This window comes from Accipiter gentilis, chromosome 16, assembly GCF_929443795.1.
Source record: "Accipiter gentilis chromosome 16, bAccGen1.1, whole genome shotgun sequence".
NCBI lineage: Eukaryota > Metazoa > Chordata > Aves > Accipitriformes > Accipitridae > Astur > Astur gentilis.
The window spans coordinates 18216586-18244033 of record NC_064895.1 but is presented as its reverse complement, the minus strand read 5'-3'; the positions used below and the strand labels follow the sequence as shown (position 1 = coordinate 18244033).

The following is a 27448-nucleotide window of genomic DNA, read 5'->3' as shown; positions in this document are numbered from 1 at the left end:
AGACACCAAGCCTTTTAATAGACTGTGTCACTCAAATTATTTTCTAACTAGAAAATTTGGAATTTTCAGGCCAAAGAAGAACAGTTCAAGGACATCTGGATACAGCCTCGGTAAAGGCAAGAAGTTCAAGCGTGTGAGTGATGCCGCTCTGGGATGCCTGCTCAGTGGGAGCGACAGGCCAGAGTGTCAAGTCGGCAGCAGACCCTGCGTGCTCACAGCTCTACCAAACCACTTGGCTTCACAGCGCTTCAAAACTTGCCTTATTCATGAGAATCACACCTCTCGGTGCGCGCAGGCCCTTTCTTCGAAGCGTCTGCCCCAGGCAGAACGCAGCTGAGAACTCTCGGGTTCGTTGGCACAATGCTGTAATGGCTTTGTGGTCAGCATCATGGCTTCTCACATTTAAAGAGCTTGGCAAGCAAACCCCTGGTATGAACAAATAACCAGATATTTCTATGCTGGACTTCCAATATTGTTACTTCTATGCTTTTTTCTTGGGTTTGTTTTTTTTCTTTCTTTCTTTCTTTCTTCCTGTAAATGACTCATAGGCTGGCTTTTGGGGAAGGGGGAAACCGAGCGCTGCATAGCCACTCTTGCAACTTTAGCCTTATTTAACCCTCAAAGCAGCAAGAGGAAGTACAAAGTATTTTCACGAGCTGTGAATGGGCTCAGATCTGCTTTTGACGTCTTGAGGAAGTGCTGCCTTCTGCAAAGCCAGAAATGCAAAAACTGTATTTGCAGTCCCGCTGAACTCAAGCATTTACACACACACAGACACCCGGAAAAAAAAAAAAAAAAAAAAAAAAAAAAAGAAATAAAAGAGCCCACCCGCTGGGATCTCTGCGAAACGGGGCGGATTTGGGTCAGTGCCGATGCCCCCGGGCGCGGGTGCAGCACAGGTAACAGCCGCACGTCTCCCTGCCCTTATTTCTAAGCAGACCCCCCCAGACCCCCCCGCCAGCCGCCGGGCTGAGGAGCCGGAGGGTCCCCGCGTAAGGTCTGTGCGGAGGCGAGGCGAGGTGATGTGAGGTGATGTGAGGCGACGTGAGGCGAGGCGAGGCGAGGGACCCCGCTCCCCCGCCGCCTCCTCTCCCCGCTCCCCTCGCTCAGAGCCCCGCCGCCTCCCCCTCCCCCTCCGCCGCCGTCCCGGGGTCCCCTCCTCCCGCTCCTGCCCCCGCGGGCGCCGGAGGGCGCCTCACCCCCCCCCCCCCCCCTCCGTCCCCGTCCCTGTTCCCCCCTCAGCCCGCGGCGGCGGGAGGCGGGTCCGAGGGAGCCGCGCCCGCCCGGGGCCGGCTGCCGGCGGGAGCCGCACGCAGCCACCGCGGGGCGGGTCTGCGAGCGTCGCGCTGGGCCGGGCCGGGCTGGGCCGCGCCGCGCAGTGCCGCCGGCTGTCTCTGAGGCGCGGGGGATGGACGAGGGTCCCTGCGGCGGCGAGCGGCGACGGGTGGCTGAGGTGAGCGGGGGGGGAGGGGCGGGGGGTGCCGGCGGCTGCGCGGGGGCGGGCGGGCCGAGCCGAGCCGCGCCACCTCCGCCGCCTGTTCTCGCAGCAGCCCCCCGGCGGCGGGGCGGGGACGGGGCTCTGCAGCCCCCGCGGTTCTCTCCCCTCGCCCCCCTGCCCTCGCGGCCGCCTTTGTGCCCGCTCCTTGGTGCGGGGTCACCCCGCCCCGGCCGGCCCGGGCCGCGGGCGGCGCGGCTTGCCCCTGCCCCTCGCACCGCCGCCGCGGGGGCGGCCCGGCGGCGGGGGCCGGGGGCCACGGCCAACTGTTGCCCCGGAGAGCGCCGGCCCCAGAGCGTTGGCGGCTCCTGTAGCGCCGGGGCGGCGGGCGCTGGGAGGGCTCGCTTCGCCTCGGCTGCCGGCTGCGTTTGGAAAGGCGTCGGTTGCCGTGCGAGCCCCCGCCGGGGGAGACGCTTCCCCCGGGCACGGGCCCTCCGGGGTGGAAGTCTGTGGGCTTTCGTTGCCGGCCGGCGGCTCCGCGGCTGCCGGGGAGAGCAGCGCCGGTGCGGGGACCTGCCTCCGCCTGCCCCCGGGCCCAGCGGAGCCCGGCTTAGCTGTAAGGCTGGCCGAGGACGCCGACCGGACCGCCCGGCGTAGCGCCGTGCTGCAGTGAGTACGCCCTGTGCGGTGGCGGGGGCAGAGAGGGGGGATTAAGCTCCCAACTTCGGTTATCCCCAGAACTTTGTGTTCGGCTGCTGGTCGGTTGTTGTTGGATGCAGCTGCTGTGAACGCGGTGCTTCCAGAGGGATGCCGCTAGGCGCGAGGTGAAAAACACGAGCTGTAACGCGGCGTTCACCTCGGTGTTTCAATCTCTGTCCACGCTGAGATGTGTTACGGTGAACAGATGCTGCGCTTGCATCTGTTCTTCCTATTACTATTATTTCCCTAATGTAATTTCGAGACCGGTTAGCCTTAATTTTATTTATCTGGGGTTTGTTATGCTAAGGTCTTAGTAATACGTGACGCCGCTGTGTAAAATTGAATGCTCCATAATTCACTGGCAAGACAGCAAGACTCTTAACTTCACATGCTTTCGGTGGTGTTGGTAATAACTTGCCGAGGGTGGTGACGCGTGTTGGTTTCCAGCCTGTTCCTGGTAGTCTTTGACTGCCATACAGCTCATCTTTGCACCCTCTGCTTTTTTTTTTCCCACTAGCTCCTAAAGGCAGTTTATATGTGTATGGGGAAGGGGTAAGTTAAGGGGGACAGGGATGTTTTTGCTTTGCTTCTCCTGTTCTCACCATCTGCAAGGACAGAAAAAAATGAAAACGGCTTTGGCTGTGAACTCTTAGGTGGGGAGATCTGGAATGAAATGCTGTCGTGACATGAGGTTGCCTTGTGGGCAAGGAATTTCACATGCTCAGCACTGCTCTACAAAAATACCCCAACTCATATTACACAGGGAAGAACCAAGCTGATACTTCCCTTTTCTCTGTTATGCTAACTTGTATATTTCTATAACATGCAAGGAAGACTTACACATCAGCAACGTACTACTTTATTTTTTTAAGGAATAAACTTTGTAATTTCTCAAGTTGGATTCTTCTTTCTTCTGTAATACCCCTAACACCCCACCTCACCAGGCCCAAATTAAAAACTAACAATAAAGCCCTACTACTCATGAATTTAGCTTTCCTAGGGTAGACTTAAAAAAAAATGTTTTAATGAAATGAAATTACAGATTATGGGAATAGCATGAAGGGTTTGACTTAAATTCATAAAAAGCATAAAGTAGCAACTAAGAATAAAATTATTCCGTTTGAACCGCTGTAGTATAGTCTATCTGGTCTTTAAGATTACACTTAAATGTAAACTATGGCAAGTATAAGCGAGGCTCTCAGGGTTATTTAGATGGTTTCTAATCTTTTATTGGATCCTGCTCTGTACTTCTTCACTACCCTCCTGTGCTGTTTTTGCAGTGACACTTAGGGTTTTTTCCATGAACTTCTGTTCTTTATTAAAAACAGAAAGTAAATAAACCACAAGTGATTAAAAAGACAATGTATGCCAGTAATTAGAATAAAAAATACTTGGTTAATTCACAAAGGAAAAATGGTGATCATCTTGCATACTACTGCATAGTTACTGTCAGCAGATGTCATTTCTTCATAATAGTGAGTCTATTAGTGAATTTTACAGTGCTGGGAAGATAATTCTTTGTTAGTGTGCTTAGCTTGTCTTCATGACATCATTTTTTGACACTGTTTTGTCAGGCTGAAATATCTTGTCCTCAGCAGTATGGTAGTCTCACAAAGACATTGAGGATTTGCATGTGCAGTATGTTGCAGATTTCCACATGTCGTGTGTTACACAAAATGAGAGCTTAAAATGTGTGTCAAAAATACTAGATGATATTTAGATGACTATCAATTCCCATACTTTAACAGAAATCGTATTTTATAGGTGTACAGATACTATAAATAAGACCTCTTTAATTGATCACACTTATATGTATTTCCAAATGCCCTTTTAATTAAAGTTTTCAGAGAAACTGTAAGAGTTTTGTAGAATCACTGGCATTCTTTAGCACTAGGTGCCTAATGCATGCAGTAGCACATGAACTTGATCGTTCCGTTCACGTTTCATACAAACCAGAAAAATATTATTCTATATCCAAAACCTGTATGTAATCCAGACGTCATTAGGTCTCCTATTAAATCCCTGGAGGCAAACTGAGTATGTCATTGTGACCTATAACATCAGTGGACAGAGGAATATGCATGCTAATAATATACGTTGATTTGAAGGAGCCAAAACCTCTTAGTGTTTCCTCCGTGCTGAATTCAGTATGTATTTGGATCTGTTTCAGTATTATCAATCATTCTTTTAGCAGTGCTTTCTACTCACGTTATCTAGGAATGCAAAACAGTAACGTTAAATCAGAGAAGACAGTTTGAGAGGCATGAATTAAAATATTTAATATATGGGGCAGCTTGAGAGTTGCAAAAAACAGTCATAAATTTGAATTTTGTTGTTTAAATTAAAATTGTAATAGAAGCTGCTATGCACTCGTGTGAATGATGATGAGAGTGATGTGAATGATGTGAGATGTGCAGGTCCTAATTCTTGTGAAGTACTGAATTTACCATTCTTCTACTTTCACAGAATTCCAATTCACACTTGCAATTAAAATGAAAAACGTGTCTTATTTTCTGTCTTTATATACTGCTTGATACAAGTTCTTGATTTAAACTGGTAGCAGTAGTTGCTTCTGTAGGAAAAATAACAGTAATAGATGTAGGACAAATATTTTTTAAGATAGGTATGACCCAGTGCAGCACTGACACACAGGTGCTTGAAAGGTTTTTATTTAGTATTGTGGATTTAAAATGTTTAGAAATAATCTCATAGTTGGTATCTTCATGTTGACATTAAATTAAATATCAGTCAGTCTTACCTTAATTAAGGAATGATTACTTTTGCATGCCAATGGCTGAAATATTCTTGTCTAATTTATGAATCTGTCAATAGACTACAAAACTAGTGCTCTGTGGGACTTCTTTGTGCATTTTATCCTTTTTTACCTGTCCGTGATAATACTTCTACAGGGCTGTTCGTAGTGGCAATGGACAGGTCGACTTTTAACACCATGGTTGGGATGACTGGCAGTGCAAAAGGTGAAACAAATGTGTAAGTCCGAGGCTTATTTTTGAGTAAATCTGTGCAAGGAATTTGCGAAGTTTGTAAAATGTGAAAAGTTCATTTTGATGGTTTCAGTAGCAGTGGAACTTGTGGTGTTATGTGTGCCTGTCACAAGTGCTAGTCCAGTTTGGGTAAAGTCTTAAATGTGATCTATAAGCGTGTGTCCCTCAGACCTGTTGAAGAGCATCAATATGGCATGGGAGTTGTCATGTCTAGAATATGGCATGGAGCATACTGGGATCTTGAGTTTGGTCCCCTGTTTGTCTGTGATGAGCTCTGGGTGACCGAGTCGTATGGGCATTGGAGTTCACACAATTTAATAACACTCTGGAGGTGGTTCGATGTTTTTAAGGGGATGTGTAGACGAACATTTTAGATAAAAGCCATTCTGTACTCTCCTATAGCTCTGATGCACATAGGTTTAACTTAAAATTTAAATAGTTGTTAGAAGCTTTTTTTATATATAATTTATGGGATTTGGGGGGGAGGGGGGGGAATCCTTCTCCCCGTTGTATTACAGCCTCAATTCATAAATTATTTTAGTGGCCTATTTTACAATTAGATGCCTCAAAGCTAAGGTTGATGTTCGTAAAACTCATGTCAGAAAGCACATTTTTTACTGTGAGGAAAATCAGATGCACAGAGCTTCATTTCTGTGTCCATCCAGAGCTGTTAGAGCATGACTGTTCTGGAGAGCGGCATCTCTCTCCTGCCTAACTGTCTTTGGCATCCTGAGATGGGAATGTTCCCTCAGGGTTTGGAAAGCTTGTTTTACTAAGAAGTAAGTAAGTGTAAGCTATTTACTCAAAGTTGAGGAAGAAGCATTTGTGATGATGTTTATCTCTCCCTCTTCTCCTTATATTTGATGGTGCATTAGTTACATCCCTTACTTATGAAGTATGAAGCTTGATTCTCTGTCCCCTTTTCAGCTTGAAGTAACTTGAGCTCACATCTCACTCTTCCCAGGAGAGGGCAACAAGCAGCATGTCATAAGCTGTCCTTTATTTCACCTGCAACTGTGTCACTTTGAAAAAAAGAATTAATTAGGCCAGAGGGAGAGTGCCTCCTGCCCTGTAATCAAGGCATTCAGGTGAGGGAAATCTGGTTTCTATGGGTGTTTCATTCTTTCATTCGATAAATATTTCTCCATTTCATAGCTTGAGCGGGAATAGTCTAGGACAGACTATAGTCTGTGGGTTAGGGCACTACCCTGGCGTGCAGAGATGTAGTTGTGAGCCAGCCTCTCAACCTGGAAAGAGCCTACCACCCACTTTTACTTCCTCTGTGGTTGCTTTCCTGATGCTTTTATATTGCTCAATGGTGCTTGGGGGCACGCTCTTACCTTCTCATCTGAAACTTCAAAATTGCATGACTCCTTTCCTCATCAGCTTGTGAAAGAGGTGACTTTGCATCTTGCTCCTGGGGAGGCCTGAGGGTTTTACAACCCTTTTTAATAACATAGGTACCTCTTGAGCTTCCAGGACAGGTGACATTTAAGGTACAGACTTCACAACTTTGTTTCCTGTTAGCTTAGATGGCTTCCTGCTTACTATCCCAGTTATTGTAATTTCCATTGTATACCCAAATTTATTGTAGCCATGCTCAAAATTCTCCCGTGAGTCCATTTTGTGCTTCTAGTCTCATATGGACTAGTAAATCTAAGAAAAGTGTAGATCTGGGAGGGACGAAGGCCAGAATTTGGTAAGACTGAGGTTCCCTTCAGGAGAAAGCCCTTATTTGGGGGTTAGAACACAATTTGAGGCTGGTTGATTCAGTTGTCCAGCGTAGGCATCTATCTCATCCTTGCTGAAATGGTTTACAACATCCACTGTGTCTGTGCTTGGCTAGCAGATGCAAGACAGCTAGAAGACCCATGTCCTGATGGACTAGCGCCTACTGGAAAGGTGGGGTATTTTAAGACAGCTCGGTACTATTTGCCTCTGCAACTGAACTGAGCCTGGTAGAGTCCTAAGACTGTTGTTATCTAGGCTGAATGTGGTTAGACTGGGAAGCAGGAGGAAGGGGTTGTTTTGTTGTTTTTCAAAGACATTTCAAAGAAAACCTGCTTTCTGTTTTATTTTCTTTATTGCAAGTGTATTTGGTATCTATCCTGATCATTATAATTTTTGTTTTGCAGCTGCCCTGGATTAAGTCTGGAAGGTTAGCTTGAGTTAATGGCTTTCTGGGAAGAGGGGGAGAAAGTTCATCTTCTGGTTTCTCTCATGCATGTTAATAGAGATGCAGAGCTGTGGGGCAAAACTTCATTACTGTTGGTTGTTAGCTGGCACGGAAAAGCTGAATGATGGTGCCACTTACGGAGCTGAATTGGTTTTGGAGAAGGAAAATTCTCTCTGGTAACTGGTCCATATGATCCTATCTCCAGTAAATTGATTCCAGAATTGTGTTTAAATAGCCTCCGTGAGAGATATGCAGTGGTATTTATTTGGCACAGATGATTTGCTTGTCCCAATTCTTTGGAAGGGGCTCGTTTAATGCTGTGGAAATTGAGCGAGGGAGGCAATGGTGAGGGGAAAATTTGTTAAAAACTTTAGATATTTTTAGATCTTAGAAATAGATGTTTAGATTTTGGAAGGCTAGATTGTTAAATTTGTTATATTTTATTTCCAGGAACAGTCTAATTTCATCTCAGTTATACTTTCTGCCACCCACATATACACAGTCTGACTCCTTGTACTCTATTGCTTTGTAATTGCACAGCGTTTTGCTTCAGGGATCATCTGTAGACTGTTGGTGACTCCTTCAGATAAAGATTTCATGACAGACATTGGCATCTTTAGAAGCTTCTGGAAATAAGTTTGTAATCATCTCGCTAATAATTGATGGCGGCAGAGGAAATGGGAGCTGATATTGTGTAACTGTTTTTCCTATGTTTTTATTATTAAAGCATAAATGCCCTGTAGGACTGGAACACTTCCCTCACCCTCTCAACAAGGCTGTGCTGCAGCAGAGCTCTGTAATACCAATTACTGCGGGGATGGTTTGCTGTTCCAAATGAGATCATGATGGGGATGCTGGAAAACGAGTCTCTCTCAAAATGTGTTTCATGCTCTGAATACTCAAGAGGTTTTGTTAGAGTGAGATACTTAGATCTACGGGGTTTATGTTTTTAATTAGAGAAGGTGTTAAAAAATCCACTTACTATTTTGTACCAACATCTCTTGTATTCAAGAGGAAAACAGAAAATATTTCCTGATTTCCAAGTATTCTGGGAATGTGTTGCCTGTAGAACTGAATTGTATTTCTGCAACTAGATAATCTTACTACTTTTATTTATATTATTTTTTTTCCTGAAAGACAGGGAGAGAGCACACATATTAGAGGCCTTAGAAGTATACATAATCTGCTTGTCCATTTTTATACTGTGAGACAAAAAAAAATTATTGGGGTCTGACTACTTACGCCTTTGTTTTACTGAGGTTTTGATTCATTATGGCACAGACAGTATCATGTTGTCCTTTACTGAACTAAAAGTAAATCCGCCAAAAAAAATCCCCTTTTGTTCTGCTGCTGAGGAACACTGTGGGCTGCCAAATCCTGGCAGTCTGAGTCACCACAATCGTAATAAAGTGTTTGTACTTTTGCGGTTGCTGTTATTCAGTGTCTTCTAATTTATTCATAAGACAAAGGGACACCTACAAGTTAAGATACTACTTTTTAAAGAAATATTCCATGTTTATACTGAAGTAACATTTGTCAAAAGAGAATTAAATATGCACTGGTAACACTTCAAAGCTTCCAAGGAGCAAATGGTAGTCTTTAACAGTAAGAAATATATATATACACACATACATTTGACAAATTACATTTTCTGTGTAAGAGCAATGTTAGACTTCAAAAAATTATGAGATTATTTTAAACTCCTTAGTGAAGTCTGCTGGTTTGGCCATGTGATCTGACGTGATAATGATCTGATAACCAGGGAAACTGTTTCCTTCCTTAAAAAAAAAAAAAAAAAAAAAAAAAAAAAAAGTTTTAAGGACAGAGACTCTGACCCTGGAAATGCTTATCTGTATTTTGACTTTGATGCGTGGGCTGTGACCCAGCAAGCATAACTCATGTAATTGAATTCAGTTGTTTTCAGGATCACTCCCAAAGCAAGCTGTCGAATATTAAGTTGCAATACTCAAATAGAACTCTGAATGACTGCACATAAACAGCTGACGGAAAGCAAGGTGGTTCTGAATCAATGATGGGTACCTGTAAGGCTGACAAATATGTTCCCTGACTGCACGGAAGATGTCTGCTGGTGTCCTGTGGGTGGCTGTGTGCACGCTGTGGTGGTCTGGCTGATGCGCCCTGTTGCCTGTGCTTGGGCAGGAGATGGGAGTTCTTACAAAATGCTGATCCCATCACCCGTGCATGGAGAGGAGATGTGTTTCCTTATAATTTCTCGTTTCTTTATCTATTTATGGGTGGGAGTCCTCATGATTTAGGCTTTTAACTCTAATATCGGTTATTGAGGCAGAAACAATGATTTCTTTCTTTCTCTTGATAGAAGAACAACAAGGCTTTTATTCCTTTTTTTGCCTGATACATAACGAATTCTGTATGTCATTTACCTTTCCCTAGTGTTGAGCTAAAGAAATTTCCATAGTTCTCTCAGAAAAAGCCAAATTTGGTAAGTCAGGTCATTAGTAACTTTCCCTGACTCCATCTTGTAGAGCTGCTGAAGAAAAGGAAGGTGAACTGAGCTGGGTGTGGGTGGTGGGCACTGGGGTGGTGTGGGACACGTGTGGAAATTCATGCGGCAAAGTACTATAATTTTAATTGCTGCTTTGCGTCATACTATCACTACAGCTGCTTCCCAAAGAAGAAGTTCGCATGCTATTGACAGGACATTCACACAAAGAAAGGAGATGGTAGATAAGCAAATGCAAATATATTACATGCCCTCTATCCTTTAGTTTTTAATACATTCTCTAGTGACAAGTTCAGCGTGAAACACTTGGTGACATGTAGTTATATATGCATTAAGTAAATGGCAGTTGATTCATGGTATCCCTCTCTGAGGGTATATATTCTTAATGCACTGAGGTAGGGATGAGTGAGTAGTAGTACAGCTCTGAGCTTCTTGATTCATGTGGCAATGCAGTCCTGCTCGGGTGCTGACTTCCTTTCTCCTTTTTTTTGCCCATAAAAGGAAAAAAGTGCTGCCATATGACTCGCTTTAGAGAGAATCACAAGATGAGGATCGGGGGGGAGGTTATTCAGGTAGGTTTGTTTCTTGTACGTGGTACAAGACATTCTGCTTTCTGTGTTTAATGTGGTATTACTAGCAGAGTATGTGGTAGTATTCCCTTCAACTGACATTGAAGTAAAACATTTCATTCTTCTAATAACTTTTTTTTTTCCCCTATATGGATGAGAGGTTCTGAAGGGAAGTTGGATACAAATGAGCTTGGAAAGCAGATAAAAATCCTAGTTCTCAAGGATTAGGCTGTCCTCCAAACCTGCAGACAGTTTCCTGCTGGTGGTCAAAGAATAACTGTGGGTGGTATTTTCCCATCTTGTGCCAGTGGCTGTAGGTAGGCATGGCTAAGTTTATTGCTTAATTTTTCACTGTTAAAAAGTTTCATGTCCAGTTTTCCAGAAAACAGGCTATTCAGGTGATTCTCTGAAGACTTGCCCAGAATGCAAATCTGGACATCTCAGTGCCTTTCCATGACTGGAGAAGTCCTTGAGGCCACTTGCCCTGCATTCTTACAGTGACTTTCAGTGTACAGTAAAGCAATAATTGCCTGACTTTCCTTTGAAATATTCTGACAAAAAGCATAGCCCTCCCACTGATGAGGATCACATTTTCTCCATAGAACGAAGGCAATTAACAGCTCTAAATAAGATCCAACCTGCTTCTGCCATGGGTTACTAGGTGGTGTTTGATGGGCTCCTGGTTTGGCATCAGAGTGTGCAGCCAGCACCAGGATGGTCTCGAACTGTCAGCTTCAGCTGTGCTGCCTGCTGATGTCCTGCACGTGCATTCAAAACTGTCTCCAAGTCAATGATTCACAGTATTGATCAGCTTGGGTTTCATCAGCCTTGCACATTCCCTTTACTTACTGATGCTGTGAAACGATTTGACATGGGGGCATGTAAATCAGCTGTCTCTCTTCTTGCTTAGTCTAACACAAGACTTTTAGAAATCACAGCAGAATGGATCTACCTGTGGAAACAAGACTTTTTTCTTTGGCAACTGTGAAAAGTGGAGAACTTCGACCCAAGCATTTACTTTCTTATGAAATTAAGCATTTTGTCAAGGAGTCCAAAGGGAGCTGGAGAAAATGAAGATCTCAGTAATGAGCAGTCATTTCCTAGCATCATCCTTTTCTAGTGTCACCATAGGTATCCCGGGAACAAAGCAAAAGGACCATACTAATTCTGGATCTAAAGTCACTTTTTCTTTCAAGATGGTTTATTAATTATTTTTTTTCCACATCAGAACTAGGATGTAGGCCAAGATCTGTGAGAAACAGATGTCTGTCGCATGCCAGCAGTGTTATCATCGCTGGGATTTAATAAATTTGTTACTTCACTTACGTGGGAGTGGTTTTGGTGTGTTGTAGGTTTTTGGTTGTTTTTCTTGGAAGATCTGATAGTGAGTTTTCTGGTTAATTGGAGTGATGGTCTTTAGTCGAGTGTTGATGTCACTGTTGGGTGGATTTGTCATCTTTTAATCTTTTTGAAAGACAGAAATTGTACCTGTAGTTCAAGGGACTATGATTAAAGTATTCCCACGTAAACTGGGGCGTGGGAGTTCATCATCTGGGACTATTAGGCTGGAACAGATGGTTATTAGGTGGACTCACTGGACCGGGTTGGCAGCCAGTACTCCAACAGTTATAAATGGTTTGTCAAGGTTTTACAGAAGAATATGCAGTTTTGTCAATACTGTGGTGTGTTGACACTGACTGGACACCAGGTGCCCACCAAAGCCACTCTATCACTCCCCTCCTCAACTGGACAGGGGAAAGAAAATATAATGAAAGACTTGTGGGTCAAGATAAGGACAGGGAGAGATCACTCGACAATTACTGTCATGGGCAAAACAGGCTTGACTCGGGGAAATTAATTTAATTTATTGCCAATGAAATCAGATTAGGATAATGAGAAATAAAACCGAAATCTTAAAACACCTTCCCTTCTCTCTTCATGGGCTTAACTCTACCCCTGATTTCTCCATGTCCTCCCCTTGAGCAGTGCAGGGGGATGGGGAATGGCGGTTGGGGTCAGTTTATCACACGTTATCTCTGTTGCTCCTTCCTCCTCACACTCATCCCCTGCTCCAGGGTGGGGTCCCTCACACAGCAGACAGTTCTTCACAAACTGCTCCAGCGTGGGTCCCTTCCCCGGGCTGCAGTCCTTCAGGCACACACTGCTCCAGTGTGGGTCCCCCGTGGGGTCACAAGTCCTGCCAGAAAACCTGCTCCGTGGGCTCCTCTCTCCACGGGCCACAGGTCCTGCCAGGAGCTTGCTCCAGCGTGGGCTTCCCACGGGGTCACAGCCTCCTTCGGGCATCCACCTGCTCCGGCGTGGGGTCCTCCCCAGGCTGCAGGTGGAGATCTGCTCCCCCGTGGAGCTCCCTGGGCTGCAGGGGGACAGCCTGCCTCACCAGGGTCTTCCCCACGGGCTGCAGGGGAATCTCTGCTCCGGCGCCTGGAGCATCTCCTCCCCCTCCTTCTGCACTGACCTGGGGGTCTGCAGGGCTGGGGCTCTCACATGTTCTCACTCCTCTCTCTGGCTGCAATTGCAGTTGCTGTTGAGAAGTTTTTTCCCCCTTCTTAACTCTGTTCTCCCAGCGGCGCTACCACCGTCACTGATGGGCTCGGCCTTGGCCAGCGGCGGGTCCGTCTTGGAGCCGGCTGGCATTGGCTCTGTTGGACAAGGAGGGAACTTCCAGCAGCTTCTCACAGAAGCCACCCCTGTAGTCTCCCTGCTACCAGAACCTGGCCACACAAACCCAACGCACAATACTATTCATCACATTTTTAAGAATACTCCAAGGTAAGCAGAGTTGGGAATGAAGAAGCATGTAGTGAGATGATCTGTAGGTAAGGGGTTGTGAAAGTGGTGTATGTTTTTGTACTGTCAGTGTAATTTTTCAGTATCCTGTGGTACTGCATAACCACTTAGATCTATACAAAGTTTTAAACACAGTGATTCTTGCTAAGTATAATATTTATATTCACATTTGCACCATGGTAGTTGTGTTTTCCTTTGGAAAATTTTTATATGCCTCTGTTGCATTTACAAAGACTTCTTGCTTATGTTTCTTTTTGTGCAAAATAAGAGTAAATGTTTTTGATTCAGGTTTGCATGATTTTTTTTAAAGTAAATAAGTTGGGATTTCTGACTTAGAAGAAAGAAACAAATTTGTGAAGACATATATAAGTATGTGAATTATTGAAAAAACCCCACAGATTTGTTCCTGAAATGCTAATCTTGTAAAGTGAATTTCTTCCTTGCCCGCTACCCCGATGTGGGTAAAGTTTGGAGAAGCAGTCTCAGCTGCTGTGCATTGGGATGCCGTCAGTAGAGCTATGCCTGCTTTATACCAGCTGACAGTCAGGACCAATGTTCTACTGGCAGCAGTCCAGGTTTGCTGAAATGAAGAAGTCAGATGCTCATCTTCAGTCTGTCTGAACACATTAAAAAACTCCAAAACCTAGAGAGTACATATTTTCACGTGTGCTGCATATAATACATGTGGGGGAAAAAAGGCTCAACTGTTACACGTTTATTTGGTTCTGTTCTCTTGGTTTGAAGGCAACTATCACCTAGGTGAAGATGTGATATTAAAGGCAGAAGCTATAATGCCTGGAAAAGGTGACCTGTTAATTCTGAAATGCATTGGCTACGTATGGAATTAACTTCTAAAAATGATGTTCTCCAGAAGGAACTGGGTACTATAATTGTGATGCATTTTCATAGTAGGAACTAAATAAGGAATGGATATGGCATGCGACTGTACCGTTACATTTTTAGTACTGTTCGTGACACAGTTTTGTCCTGTGCCAACTAACGCTTTCCCAGATAATGCCCAAGCATAGTTCTGGGGTTAGGAGAGACGATGGATCATTTCCAAAAGGCTCTTTGGCTCTGGCCAGGCTGTTTTTGGAGGGATAGGATTTTAGTTGTACAGCCACGAGCTCTACCATGCTCACTGGTTCCAAGCTCAGAGTGTGGCTGTGTGCCCTGATCTGCTTTATTTTCTGACATATATGTGGCCACAGATCCTGCTTTCCAGGAAGCTGGGATTCAGCAGCTTCTTTGGTAAGGCAATGGCAGGATTATCTTTCTTTGTGTGCTTAGAAAGGTAAGAGAAAAAATTCTGTCAAACCTGAAAGTGAAAAGCTGTGTCTGGAAAGCTGGAAAAATAATCCAGAGCAACTTGAAATCATACAATAATTGAGTTTCGTATTGTTGTTATAAGAAAAGCCCTAGGGAATACACAGGTGTAATTAGCCATTTGGAAAGTGCTCGTTTAAAAAAAAAAAATTATGAAGAATTATGGCCTGGCATTTTAAATCAAAATGAATAAATGAAATGTAAGCAGATGGCATCTACAGTGTCCTCAACCAGAGGATGTATATCCTGGCAGTAGTGTAAAATTTATCCCTGTCCTAAGCTTTGCCTTCTGTTAACTAAAGGAGCAGTAGCAACCTGCTTGCGCAAACCTGAGTTGTCATGATCCTTGGGAAGTTTTGTCTGGGGAATCCCTGTCTGAAGCAGATGTTTCGGTCCTCTTCTAATTGTCTGATTGCCTGCTCTCAAGGAGGTGCAAATCTAACTTTATATTTAGCAAAACCTGTAGGGCATGGGAGGTTTTTTGTCTGGTTTTTTTTTTTTTTTTGAAGCAGTGTTAAAGCTATTGGCATCCTAATGACTTAGCAGAGTCTGATCCAACAGACAACTTACGGGTTGACTCTAGTATGTGGAGCGCTTCCATCTGTCTCACCACCTCTCTTCTGTAGGAGATGAGGAATAGCCGTTGGGATGACGTAGGCTGTCTGGTGAACTGGCCACATAGCCCTCCACCTGGAAGTGGTCCAGCGATCAGAAACTGAGCTCCTGGTCCCCACGTGGACAGTGACAGGCCAAGTGCCATTCCTGGGCTGGGAATTCCTGGTTCAGTTTGTGGTTTGAGGGTTGCTTGGGGACAGAATCGAAGCTCTGGTCAGGATGCTCTAAGGATGAACCGTCCTGAAGTACCTGTATTGCCATCAACATCTCTTGCATCTTTCTGCATAATATTTAAATAGTATGAGCTTGGTAGTAAAGGCTTTAATGAGCCTGTGCTTTTTCAGTACATACATTGATAAGTGTGCTCTGCTGCTGCTCCTTTTTTATTTTTTATATCTTAAATCAAAATACAGACTTGTTACTTCATTCTGGAACATAGACTTTCTACTTCTTGAGAAGGGACTTCTAAAACATGAAGTAATATTGTGGTTGCATAGTTAGGATTTGAGTCTGGCCTCTGATGCACATGTCATCTTATTTAACGCTTCTGTTTCACCTTTGAACTACAAAATTATGTAGTCCATTCTGTAATGCAACTTCACTTAACTCTTTATTTGCAAGTAGAATTAATTTAGCATCTTTGCTATTTACGCTTTGTTGAATACTGATCATACAGCCTTAATTATTTCTTACACAGCAGGAAACTTTCAAAGTAGCAGCTGTGTTTTGCCTTAAGTCAAATTGGTTGGGGATACAACTGCTCAAATCCCTGGGTGGATAATAAGCTTTACTCCCAGCAGGTCACCCAGACTACAGTGCTGAGGGTACTGAACTGACTTCTGTGTTTCATTGTATAAATGCATTTTAACTAGGGATAAATTGACTTACTGGATGTTACCAAAACAGTAGAAGAGAATTTTCTCTTCTGCATTAACATGTGATGCTTTGCCTCCTTGTTGACATCCTTCCTTTAAAACAGCATTAAGGTTTTTGCTAAGGTTTCCAGAGTGTCTATTTATTTCTGTCAATTTTTATCATGCTGGTGTTTTCAGAAATGATTCTCCTGAGGAGAAGAGCAGTTGCTCGTAAACATGTTCCTTCACCCCATGTTTAGGTCGGATTGTTGTAAGGAATATATCTTGGTATTTAGTTATTTTATAAACAGTGTTGTCCCTCTTCATTCCTCCCACTTTCCTATGGAAGACTGTGATATCAATCTTGGACTGTTTGTCTCCACTTTGAAAGGAATATTCCTTTTTAAAGACCCAAAACTGGAAATTTGAAGCTCTTTTAGTCAGAGTAGTTTATCCTCTTTCTCTCCCATGGCACTTGCTTTTTCCCACTCAGTGGCATCTCTCTCAGTCCAAATGTCTTACCTCGATGAACTTGTGTTGCAGCCCGTTCCACGGAGTTATTGCTTGCGGAACAAGAAGTGCTTCCTGGCATCTGTTCATAGCCTTTTTTTAATGCACATTTCATACCTGTTCATTGTATTAACTATGAATTGGACTGACATTGTTTTTACTTCTCATTTGAGATTGTTTTAGTTTGATTTTGTTTCAGACTGAAAGAAATTTGGATATCTGGGATAAATTTTTAAAAGGTTAAAGAACAGACTTCCAGAATGTAATGTGTATTTTGTTAAAAATCTAATTCAGTGCTAGCTACTACTTAAGTTGTGCTTAGGATAGCTATTCTGTATAAGTTTTAAAGTTTTTGTAATTTCATGATTCAGCTGAACAGGAGATACTCCTTGATAGTTGCTGGTTTTTTGTTTCCAAAATTTAGGTTTTCTGTATAAAAATGCAGTTCGACTTCCAAAGTAATTGTGCTATTGTCTACTTCCCAGCCACAGTCTGTAAGCTTTTTGTGGGTATATTTTGCACCTGTTTCATGAGAACTTATTGTTGCCAGCACTGTTAATTTTCTCCAAATAAGCCAAGTTATGTAGCAGAACAAACTGGTCTAACATAAAAATATGGAAATTATGAATATAACTGAAGAAAATTCTCATTTTCCTTTCTTTTGGTCTGTGTTAGATCTCAAGATTTTTAATTAGCTCACTGAACATACAGTTTTTTTTAAATAATCCAATTGTCTTGTTTTGCAATATACAAATTCTACAGTATCTATCGAATATATTTTATCTTCTGGTCTTGCATCTACTTCACAACTTTTATGCTATTTCATTTCTTATAGCAGTCTTCCATTTTTATTCTATAGAGTTTTAGCCTGGATTTTTTTCTGTCCCACTTGCAAACAGTTTAAAGGTTTCTGGCAATTTTTTACCATAATTAAACTTGTAAGTCTTGGTCTATAATTAATTAATTTTCCTGAAAAACATTTCTGTTCAAACACTTCTGTAGAATTTGGTGAGATATGTCCTGTGCATTTGAAGGGAATTAAGTGGTTGTTCACTCTCAAGTTATGATCTTTGAAATTGTATATCCATTTAATACTTCCAAAAAGAAGTGGAAATTTAGTACCTTTTTCCCCTTTTCCCTTTCTTACTTCTGTTTTCTTTCTTGTGATAATGGGTTGTGAATTCAATTAAACTGTATTGCCTGTGGCTTCAGTGACTAAAAACTGATCTTTTCACATTGATGAACACCTTCTGGAGTGGATCAAATAAATGGATCAGGTCATGGCTCAAATAAATACAGTTCTGGAGGTGTCTGCTTTGGTAGGAGATATTTAATTGATTAATTAATGTATTTAAGGTATTTAGCTAACAAATACTTTCCTCCCCTTTCTCAAACTGATGCAGGGTCTTTTTTTGTGTTGTGATATTCCTCCAAAGCCAGTTTATGTTATGTCAGCATAGTCTGTGCTAGACTTGCCCTTTCAAAGCTTAATTCTACCTTTTTTATTTCTGACAATCATCTAATTTTCACAGTCGATTTTCTTTACCTGCAGTGTTTCCATTTCTGTTCTTTCCAGTCTCTTCCTCCCACCGGTAATCCTTTCTCCTCATTTTCATCCATTCCGTTCTATCCATCACCTTCACTTTCTCTCATTTCTGGTAGTAAATCTGCTTTGGTTTCTGTTTAACATTAATCTTGCTGCGTTGTTGCTTAACCACTCTTTCCAGTTAACCTTAATTACATGAAGCTTGCAAAATACCTAAATGCTTAGTAGCTTGGGAGTTAACATGGTCTGGTAAGTGGGATACCCTCTTTGAAACTTTCTCACAGATGCTCATTTAATTAGTGCTGGTGTTCCTGAGTCCTTCAGACTTGTCATTTTTGTTTTTGTTGGGTCAAGAGGGAAGGGGTCATGTTTTCATATATCTTCAACCAGTAAAATGCTGTAGAAAATGATGGTGTCTAGAGCTGGGTTTTGCAACCCAGTAGGGCTGGAGGCTCAGAAGTTGTCTCTTACTACATCACCGCTCCATAGGGAATGGTGGTTTTCTGGGTTCTGTGAGGTGCTTCCAGTTCTTTCCCTGTCCTGAGGTGTTCCTGCTTTGCCCGTTCACTGATGCCTCCTTCCTGGCTTCTTTCCCACGTAAGCTACATAACTCTGTGATGTGCTGTACTATGAGATTAATTGACCTTTTGCTCTGGGCATAAGACACAGTAGAAGATACCTTGCAGCAATACTTATTGTTTTTTTTAAAAAAAAAAAAGGAAAATTACTATGTTTTGAAGGCATTTTAAGTAACTTTTCTGATTTTTACTTGTTATTAATGAAACTGTTTTAATTACTAATTATTTTTTAAAAAAATTTAAATCCACAGATTGCAGCCCCTATCTAATTATCAGAAGGCTCTGGATCATCTTCAGCGAGGTAAGAGTCAACTTCAGTACTTTTTGTCTTGCACAGAACACCTGTCTAGCAGATTTGAATGTCATAAATGATAAATGAATACTCAGCCTCCCTTGAGTGGCATCCTGTTATGTAGTTTTACTGTTGCACCTAACTGATGTTTTCAAAATGATATCTGGGCTTAATATTCTCACCTTGAGGTTTTTATTTGTTTGCTTTCCTTATTATAGAACGACAACTGAGAACTCTTCTTCCCATGTACTTTTTCATTTACTCCACTGTTTGTTTTGAATCATTTCACTGTTAAGTGTTCTGGTCTGTGAAAACCCTTGGGACAGAATTGGCTTAGGCAGAGAACAGGATTTGTTCTCATCCCTTTTGAAGTCCTAATTCTGTGATGGGTTTTTTTGTTGTTTGTTTGTTGTTTTTTTTTTAACGCCTTCTACTGCCATTTTTTTTTCTTTTAAATCTTGAACAGGTTCCCATTAAACTCTCTGAAATATAAGTTCTAAAACCCCTCTGTTGCTACAGAACTGCAGAGAATGTGCAGCCAGCAGCAAACTAAAGCAATGCTGAAAATAGACTTTTTTCCCCTAGAGAAAGGGAGTTTCCTGACTTGACCAGCTACTAATTGGTACAAAGGTTTGTTTACACAGAGGAGTTATTCCTAATTAGTTCCCTATGTGGGTGCTCTACTTGGGAAATTAGTGTTACATTCTGATTTAATTTAATCTGCTTTTATAATGAATTGTTATAATTGGCAGTAAGGAACGTATTTTTAGAAGAAAAAAAAAATAACTGCACCATGCCACCTGCGAGTTTTAAAAGATAATTCCTCTTTAGACAGCCATCAAGCACTCCTACTATTTTGAAATTAAATGAATAAAAATCCATCATTAGATTAGAACTAGTTTTTAGTCATATCTTTATAAATATAGCTGCAGAAACACAACCACATGCTTTTTCAATGCCAAAGCTTAATTCATCTGATTTATGGACCTCTGTTTTTCCATAGTTGTGAGGACAGTGAACCAGAATATTTGGGAAGAATGTTTATGGAGTTATAGTAGCGTTGTTGAGGTTATGGTTGAAATGGAAGTTCACTTCCAAGCTTTTCTGCAGCGGATTTCTTTTTCTTAAGTTGACTTCACCTTTGTTCTGGGAGCAAACTTGTGTCTCTGTAACTTATTTTATTTAAAGAGTTGAAAAAGTAACATAAGAACAGCTGTCCTTATAGATCCTTATGAAGAATCTGGTCCCCTTGGTTTTTCTCTCAGCCTCCCCCCTCAACACTTGCAGAATGAAATGATCACTGTTAGGCATCTAAATTACATTCTTTATTTCAGTAGTTTCAAAAGATTGAAAAATTCATTTCTGAACTTAAAACTGCTTTAACCAGACTTCTTTCAATGTAAATATTGTTTCAAATAGATATAGCCTTTATTATAAATTGCTAAATGTTTTGGAAATGTATTCGCATTTTCATTATTTCTTTTAATTCTTAATATAATGCATACCAGTATCAATGAACGTTATTTTCTTTGGCTGTACCAGTCTTGGCAAGAGCTTATTATAAAATCCAAATTAAATTGAGTCTGTTCTGCAGAATTACATGGGATAAAATTTAGTTTAAGTTCCTGATCATTTCAACCCAACAGCATTTTTGAATGGTATTACTTAAAAAAAGTTTCGGATGCTACAAATTTCACTTTGCAAAGAAAATTTCCATTTTCCATGGATGTTTCCTTTTTAAGATAGAAAGTTTCACCTAAAAATTGAGAGAGGGAAAAGCACAGTGATCCCAAGTGTAATCTTGAATTTTTTTTATCACAGACGGACGTTGAATGTTTAGCATCGCCTCTCTGGATTTTTGAATGTGAATTGGAACCATTGTATTTCTAGGTAAGACATAACCAAGTGTTTGAGTTTAGTACCCCCTTTCTTCTATACGTTAATTGTGAGAAAGCTAAAGAGTGCAATATGCTGGACTTCACTTTGTACAGGGTGTTTATGTCTTTGTTGAATGAGTCCACTGTTATTCGAGATTTTAAATAGTAACAGTTCAGTTGTCCTAAATTTTTATATTCCCTGAGAGGAACCACACCAGCAACTCTGCATGGTCTGCCTAAGTACGGGATTTAATTTTATTATTGGGTGCATTGTTGTTTGATTAGCTTGTTGCCATTCAAAGAGGTAGCTCAGTTCTGTCTGCCCCTTCTCTTGCATCAACACCTATACTCATCTGGGATGTGCTGGTTTAGGGAATTTGCTGCTGAAAATCTACAGGATTGTGAAGACTTCTTGGAAGGCTACTTTTCTGTCAGTTTAGACCTCCGCATCAGCTCACTGTGGACTCAAACAAGTACTGGTGTCAACACAAGGAAATCGGCGCCATTACTTGCATCAACAAATTGTTTTACTGCCTTTAAACTCCTCACTTCTCTCTGCTCCAAGAAAAGGTTTGATACATGAGGAAGACCACGAAGGGGTTGTGGACAGCTGCAGGCTTCAATATCTGAGGAGGAAGCAGAGGGCGATAGGGAAGAGCGAGAAGGTTTTAATCTGTAGATGTAATTACCAGAGAATTTGTCACTGAAGATTACCTTCTTTTTAGTGAAATACTAGAGGTCATGACAATTTGGCTACTCATGTTTAGCACACAGATTACAGGGAACAGAAGGCGAGTCTCAGTGTCACGCTTCACGTGCGGCCTAGTTGCAGTCAGCGCTGTGCCAGGACTCTAGGGCTACAAGTTGCGTACACCGGTTCTGGTGGTTCTGACCCAAACGTGCCGCTGTTCGCCAGCCCTTTCTGGGCTGCTGGGAAACGCGAAGCAGACATGACATTTGAGCTGGGTGGTTGCAGCAAATAACACTTAAAGGGAATAATATCTTACCTTATTGTGGGAAATATCTGAAAGGGAATAATATCTTACCTTATTGTGGGAAATAAGGCCATGCGAGATGGTAACTTTAATCTGGTGGTTTCTTGGGGAGACGGAAACCATCGAGTATGGAGAGGACTTTCTGAGCTAACCCTACTTTAGTAACAGTGAATGCTGTGATTAATTCCACTGCTGTGAGATGCATTGAATAAGCGATGCAGTGGACAAATGACCACAGAAACTTCAATTTGTTGCAGGTAAAAACAAGCCCAACGTGGCAGCAGCCTGACTGGCTTTCTGTCAAAGCAGCTTTGCAGTACCCAAGTGAACCCAGGGATCTCAGTGGCAGTCTGTCAGAGTAAAGGTGTTTGCTAATCATGTGGATGTTTGTTCAAAAGAAATAAAGCTGCCTGCAGAGGAGTTTGGAACGTGTAGAGATTCATTAATTTAGAGGCCACAAAGGATTCTGGTGAATGTGGAACTGGCGTAGTTGAAAGACAACAGTATTCCCGTTTCATTTCACTGGATAGGCAAATAAACCCAGGTCCAAGGGAGGAGGTGGGTGTGAGGGGTGGAAGAAAAGACTTATTAAGGTTAAAGGCTATAATCATAGCTTGACAGTTTCTGCAGTGTAAGAAATTACTCTTCTCTACCTTGTAAACTAATGATGTGATACTTGTAAGGACTGTATACTTAACCAGTGAAGCTTCTTTGTGTGTTTTGTTTTTACACTTTCTTCTCTCCTTTAAAAGGCCTTCTATTACATTACATTGTATGGAATTTAAAATAGGAATTATGTATATGACATACCTATTAAATTTTATAAAGATAGCATTTCAACTTAAATTTAAGGCCATTCTACTTTTTAAATGAAGGATGATCTTTCTGAGCTTGAGAGGAAAGGATCTCAAAAATGAGTGCTCCTCATGGGCTTATCCATGCTAGTGGAGGGGACTGAGATGAGCTGAAGGGAGATCTTGGAGACAGGACAAGTAGAGTGAAAAGGAAGAATAAAAGGAAAAATGGTAGGAATGGAGATGGAACGCTCTAACATGTTAGAAGAAACAGGAAATTATGACAAAAGACTGTGAAATGAAGAAATAGAGATTTGCTAAATTATTGATTCTTTTAAATATAGTCCATAGAAAGTTAATATTACTACAGTGTAGTTCACTGCTTTTATTAATTCCATTGGTAGGAAATAATAAACTGGGAGGAACTACAACTGGTAGGAAAATTTTGTAGTATTTTTTTACCTGATAAATTTTTGACGTCCTAACTCTTTGCTATTGGAGACCTTTTACAGATATTAAGACAAACTATTTTTTCAAAATGAAGCCCTTTAAATATGCCTTTAACGACCTTAAAGATTGACTCTTTCAGAAGGCTATGACAAAATATGGGCTGTAGAACCATCTAAACATATTTTTTTTCCTAAAATAAAAGGTTCTGAAAATCAAATCTTAATATGAGAGTGACAAGCCAATAATAATTTCTAAATACTAATGCAGCAGAAGCAATTTTTTGTGCTTAGAGCTGTGAGCTGTTTGAGCTGTGCTGAAAGTCTTACGTGATAAGGTCTTTACTTTCTCTTAGTACAAAGACAAAGATTGAATTTCGTAGGCTGTTTTTAAAATGACCAGTATCCCTTACAACTCTTTCGAAAAGTATGACATGAAATATTGTTTCAGTTCTCCAGAATTTGAATTTTCTTATCAGATTAAATATTTGTATAACTGTTTGCAGAAATGGTTTTGTGTGTACATATGCACGTATATGGTGATCTATTAATGTTGGTTTTTAAATGACCTTGGGGGGGAGGAGAATGTGGAGTGAGAAGAAAGTAAGCTAGTTTTTATTTTCAATTTTGTGTTTTCCAAGAATACATAGGAAAGTTCATCTTTCAACTTATGTTTACTTTCATATTATTTAATTAAGAAACTATGAGGATGATATTCAGGTCTTTGGATGTACATCTGTGAAATAGTAACTGCTTGACAAGAATTAGGCATCCTTTTCTACGAAAACTAGTGTGAGCTGTTAAGATTAACTTAGTAATGCAGTGAGAGAAACAAAAAATTTAACCTAATTCAGACAATTAAGCTGGATGCCTGGAGTACATTTGGGAAGCTTCACTAACTGCATAAGGAGTCTGGATTGATGCCCAGGTGCTAGAATTAATATCTAATAGCTGAATCTCTGGAGTGAATTTGTGCTTCACACGCAAATGTGTCCTTAGGTATCACCTCAGGCCTTGATAACTTTGACTATCTTCTCAGCTACCTTGATAAGATGAGGAGCAGTGTGGTCATAGAACTTCAGAATGCATTTTAGACATTTTTTAGAAAGTAATACAAAGTTCAGAAACAAGACGATCATGTTTCACGTCTGTTACTGTGCAGTTTTTGAAAGATTGTTCTTTTTTATGCTAGCAGAATGTCTTGTACATTCATGTTCTGTACTGTCGTAAGGAGTACCATGTAATGAAGTTTTCAACACCAGATTACTAATTAATTCATTGTCAGGTGTTTTACAGATACAATGCATAAACGTGTTTCAGGGAGAAATGTGAAGAAAGGTACTGTGGAAGCCGTAGTTGGTTGCCTAGTGGTGTTTGCCAGATGTGTTTTCCAAAGAAGTGATCACATTCTCAATCTGGAATTCAGCTTTAGGCTTGATTTTAGTCTGTAGTGGTAGACTGTGATTCAGTCAGAGCCTAAAATTAGAATGCTTTTCTTGAATTTTTGCATCCTCAAAGGAGGATGGTGTCCCAGCAGGTGTTAATGATGAGGTGTTTGCTAATTCACAGCAGTGAAACTTCATGAAGTTCTTGAAACAAGGGTCGAATTTTTCAAAAGTAGCAAAAAGACAGACTCTATGACTTCTCCTGAAACAAAGGCTCTGATTTTTTACCAATAGCGAGAAATAAAGCTTTATATTATCTTTTTTTAATTAAAAAATTCCAAGTAAATTTTTCTTTCATGAAAAAAAATTGCAAACTTTTTTTTTTTTGCAATGTTCACCTTCACTAACACAACTTGCTGACTTCCTTCCTCAGCTGCAGTTCTTCCTACACTCAAGAGGTCAGAAAAGAGCAAGATCAACAAGCCGCACATCTGGCTGTCTCTCTTTCCAACTGGAACAAAGAAACAATTTTTTTAATGGCTTTTGGAGTTAATTGTAAACAATTTGGTTTTGGAGTCGCTGACTTGCAGCAAATGTTTGTCGTAGGCGGATGTAGGGAAAAAGGACTATGTCCTAATGCAATTCCTCTGTGGCTAGCGAGGGAAAAAAAAATCACTTAAAAAAAGGAATGTCTTGATCCTTGTAGCATTGAAGTATGCTCAGAATTTTCAGTTCTATACAATTTTTGTTCTATACATGGACATTTCACAAGCTTAAAATATGTGCTTTGAAGAGGCAGAGATAGAAGTAGTTGCCCATTTAATTTTCCTATACTCTTATATACAGTAATACTGATTTTTTTTCCCCCCTTTATTTTCAGTAGATCTTTATGTATGAACAAATTGACAGTGATAAAAGACCAGAGACAAACAATAGGAATGGGGGGGGGAACATATTTTAAAACGAGAGTTCTGTTCTGATACTTTTTTCTTGTATTTCTACTATTCCTAAATGCTTTTTTCCAGTAAACATTTCTCAAAAAACTGTATTTACAGTCATTAATCCTTAAGTACCATTTTGAAAACCAATCCTTAAATAATTAGTGAAACATTGTACTTTTCCCAATTACTGTAATTTTTTAATACCTTGTAGCATCAGTCCATCTAATGATTTACTTTTTTTTAAGTGTTTTCTCTAAAGTAAAGTAAATATCTGGTGTGACTTTTGGTACTTTCACACTTCACAACAGGAAATACTAGAACTGTTGATGTATAGCACTTCTGAAAACCCAGCTACTTTTAAAATACCTTATTATACCTTTATGTGTCTAATTTGAGCTCATATTACTCCAGTATTTTGATTGCTTTGTTTAAAGTGTCTGTCACAATAGTTTTATTTCTAACCTGACCATCCTGCTAAATATTTGCAAATGTCTTGATATGAAAAGTAAATTGGTAATGCTGGTTTACTAATAGATTTGACTGTTTGGAGCAATGCCTAAATTTATGACAAACTTGAGTAAAATGAATCATCCAAAGAAAATGTTTTCCATCAATTTGCTTGTAGGAGGTTAAAATGCACGGTACTATGATTATTTTTTGTCAAATTCAGGTGTTTGAGTTGATAATGCCACTTAGTGGATAACAGCCTTAACTGCAGCCTTTTTTCAAAACCAAATCAGGTGGCAGACAGCTATGTTGATTTATATCCGAGTTTTCCTCCTGGCTAGAATATGCTGATCATAGCATGTGTTCAGGGAACCTTTTATTATCAACCCCATTTTAGGAAGCTTATGATATCCAGTTCCTGGATGAAAAGTATTAAAATGTAGGAATCATTTATTACATAATTTTAACGGTCTTCTAGGAAAATAAGGATCTTCTTATTTGCATATTTGATTTGATTGAAAAGATTAATCTACACTCTTGGTCTTCTTGCACTGGTTCTTTAGGTTAATGAAATTTAATTGGTAGTATGGTTATAATGTTGGTGTTTCAGGCAATGCTTCGTTTTAGCCCTTATGGTTGGAAGATAGTGACTGGGCAAACTCTGAACTAGAACAAGCTGATTCTTCATGAATTGAGTTGAAAAGGACCTGACTGAAAGTAGTTAGTGCCTTTTCTTGGATGACAGTGTGGAGAGCATACACAAAAGGAGAGTATAGGACTGGACTGGGTCCTGCATTAGTTGGACTTTTGTAGACCCCAAATAGTTCTGCTTTGGAAGATCAGAAAGGTGAGACAGACGCCTGATGTCTATTCCATCACTGTCATTTACAGTTACTACTTCCTGAATGTATTCTTTTCATAAAGACTCTTTTTTGCTATGTAGTTTGGATGGTAGTATTAATATCTTGGTGTATTTCATGTAAAATTTAAATATATAAAAATTCAAACTTTTTAGCTGAGACCAATGTATATATACATATATATATAGTTTATATTGTGTATACATATGTATATTTTTTTCTAATATCAGTGTATCAAAAAAAATCCATTCTATACTAAAAGTATACTATCCTCTGTAGTTAATGGCTTTTTTTATGGCAAAGGTTTTTTGCACTGTTGAAACATATATTGATTTAGGTCTTTCCTTTCCATTCCAGTCTTTAAAACTGTGTTCTTTGAACTTTTTTTTCCCTAAGTAAATTTCCATTACTTCTCATCAACCCTGATAATCTTCAATCACTGAGCATTTTTTTCCTTGATCTCTCAGGCTTTTCTGAAATTTTCAGTTACGCTGTTTCTATTAGTAAGTCAGCTGAATAAATTGCAACTAAAATAAAGATTGGCTCAGAGGAGAAGGAAGAAAGCATAATTCAATTTCCAAAAATGTTTCAGTGCTGTATTACAGGCTGGTTGTATCAATGATGAAGATTGAAAGACAATACAAAGACTTTTGTTGGCTTAAGTAACAATATTTTTCAGAAAATCTCTATCTTCCATTTGTTTATCATGAAATTGGGAATAATTGAGGGTTTTTTCCGCCTCATCCTATCCTCCAGAGAATTCACATCATCTAAGTCATGAGCAAAGAGGAACCCGAGTTTTAGGACT

The 27448-nt window shown here is 40.6% G+C and overlaps 1 protein-coding gene across 3 annotated transcripts in view; it reads left to right on the top strand.

The window, feature by feature from the left end:
* Nucleotides 1–1289: 1289 nt before the first annotated feature.
* The window catches only part of CYRIA (CYFIP related Rac1 interactor A), a 58834-nt gene continuing 32675 nt past the window's right edge, over nt 1290–27448 (top strand). For all 3 annotated transcript variants that reach the window (XM_049818670.1, XM_049818668.1, XM_049818669.1), the window contains exons 1-3: nt 1290–1453; nt 18855–18904; nt 20717–20785. The gene's annotated coding sequence lies outside the window, so the exon portion shown is untranslated. The remainder of the gene's footprint in view (nt 1454–18854; nt 18905–20716; nt 20786–27448) is intronic.